We start from the raw sequence: 2,850 nt of genomic DNA, 5'->3' as shown, positions 1-2,850 counted from the left end.
CCAGGAGGAAGAAGACCCGCCCCCACCCTGCCTCTGATTGGTTTAGGTTTAGATATCACATCGGTGATTGGTTAATGGTAGGAAAGACGAAGAACCTTTGAAAGAGACAAAACAATAACTACATCGTCCTTTATGAGTAAGTTAGCTCTAGCTACTGGCTAAAAACAACGGTAATCACAAAGTTTTAATTTAAATTAATTTTAAAGCAATTTGAAGCGCGATAACTGGTAATACATAACAATAGATTGGAGTTGAGTAAGGGCATTAGAACGAAAACGGAAGTAAGTAACAAGGAATCCTCTTTTCGTCATCTGATGCTTTGGATCAAAGATATTTTTTTATTCAAAAACAAACTAAAAGTAAATTATCGAAATGCGAGGACTAGTAGTTTTTGTATCTCTCTTAAATTAAATTATATTAAAAACTATTTTAAAGGTCTTAATGTAACGCTCCACTCTCAGGAGAAGTGATCACACATAATAGAGAAAACAAAGCAAGCAAGTTTTTCAAGTTTGATTTATCTAAATCAGCATATTTTTCTAAACATTTTCAGAAAGATAATATATATTTTTCTAATATAAGAATGGACCATTTTGCAAATCTTTAATAAAAGTTATTTCCTGTACACTGAAGATAACAGATTTATAGCAGAGACCAGGTCGACAAAAAAAGACAAACTACTGGCAATTGCATGGAAGAGAATAAACTAAAATACGTAAAAGACAAAGTCCCTTTTTATTGATTTCTAACTAGCAACCTTTAATTGTGACTAAAGTACTGGTGCTGCTTGGTTGTTTCCATCTGAAATGAAGTTTAGAGTAGAAGGACTTTGAAGTAAAAGAAAATAAAACATACTCATGTACCTCAAACATATACTTGAGTACAGTACTTATGTGTATGTATCACTGCACCAATAATAAAGCACAGAAGCTGTCAAACTTGTAAAACTATGTATTATCTTTGTTACCTATTTGTACTAATATATTTATTGATCTGTTAAGGACCTCAGTACAGTGCATCCAGAAAGTATTCACAGCGCTTCACTTTCTCCACATTTTGTTATGTTACAGCCTTATTCATTTTTTTCCTCAAAATTCTACATACAATACCGCATAATGACAAAGTGAAAAAAGTTTGTTTAAAATTTTAAACAAAGGTCTGAGGTCCAGATCGCTCTGGAGCAGGTTTTCATCAAGGATGTCTCTGTACATTGCTGCATTCATCTTTCCCTCGATCCTGACTAGTCTCCCAGTTCCTGCCGCTGAAATACATCCCCACAGCATGATGCTGCCACCACCATTCTTCACTGTAGGGATGGTATTGGCCAGGTGATGAGCGGTGCCTGGTTTCCTCCAGACATGACGCTTGGCATTCAGGCCAAAGAGTTCAATCTTTGTTTCATCAGACCAGAGAATTTTGTTTCTCATGGTCTGAGAGTCCTTCAGGTGCCTTTTGGCAAACTCCAGGCAGGCTGTCATGTGCCTTTTACTGAGGAGTGGCTTCCGTCTGGCCACTCTACCATACAGGCCTGATTGGTGGAGTGCTGCAGAGATGGTTGTCCTTCTGGAAGGTTCTCCTCTCTTCACAGTGCAACGCTGGAGCTCTGTCAGAGTGACCATCGGGTTCTTGGTCACCTCCCTGACTAAGGCCTGTCTCCCCTGATCGCTCAGTTTGGCCGGGCGGCCAGCTCTAAGAAGAGTCCTGGTGGTTCCAAACTTCTTCCATTTACGGATGATGGAGGCCACTGTGCTCATTGGGACCTTCAATGCTGCAGACATTTTTCTGTACCCTTCCCCAGATCTGTGCCTCGATACAATCCTGTCTCGGAGGTCTACAGACAGTTCCTTGGACTTCATGGCTTGGTTTGTGCTCTGACATGCACTGTGAACTGTGGGACCTTATATAGGCGGTGTGTGACTTTCCAGATCCTGTCCGATCCACTGAATTCACCACAGGTGGACTCCATCAAGTTGTAGAAACATCTCGAGGATGATCAGTGGATACAGGATGCACCTGAGCTCAATTTTGAGTGTCATGGCAAAGGCTGTGAATACTTATGTACATGTGTTTTTTTCATTTTTTATTTCTAATAAATTTGCAAAAATTTCCCAAAACCTTTTTTCACATTATTATTATGGGTTATTGTATGTAGAATTTTGAGGGAAAAAAAAAATGTAATCCATTTTGGAATAAGGCTGTAACATAAAATGTGGAAAAAGTGAAGCGCTGTGAATACTTTCCGGATGCACTGTATGTGTCAATAAAGTTGATTCTGGTGACATTATTTGTATGAATCCCTCTGATGATAACACAGGTTGTTTTTCAATAAGACCCTGAAAGAATGAAATCCTTTGTTCTCTGTTCTGTTAACACCTACAAGTCCTCTTTATACATGACTGACCATGTTGTGATTGGACCACTTCTCAATACATTCTTGGAAAACCCCCAATAAGTTGGTAGTGATTTTTGTCTGTGTTTTGTTTGTTTGTTAGTTAACAGGATTATGCAAATTGTGTAGTAGATTTGCATATAATTGTGTGGAGGGGTGGAGCATGAACCAAAGACGATCGCGTTTGCTGTTGGTTCTGGATCAAGGGGCAGATCAGGGATTTTTTTCTTCACTAAGTTTACCATTGCGTTTTTTCAACATTTTCATGGATTTCTTGGAGAATAATTCATGGATCTTGATGGAAACAAACAGACATGTTTAGGGGACTGATATGTTTGTTAGTGTGCACAATTTGGTGTGCATCCAAATAAAAATCTGGATCTAGTAAATTCAAATGAAGTTTCATAAGGCAACTGTTGGGCCTTTCAACTAGAACTAAAATGGTACTCAGAGTGCATTCC

This window comes from Hippoglossus stenolepis, chromosome 9, assembly GCF_022539355.2.
Source record: "Hippoglossus stenolepis isolate QCI-W04-F060 chromosome 9, HSTE1.2, whole genome shotgun sequence".
In the NCBI taxonomy this organism is placed as follows: Eukaryota; Metazoa; Chordata; class Actinopteri; order Pleuronectiformes; family Pleuronectidae; genus Hippoglossus; species Hippoglossus stenolepis.
Note: the sequence above shows the minus strand (reverse complement) of the source record.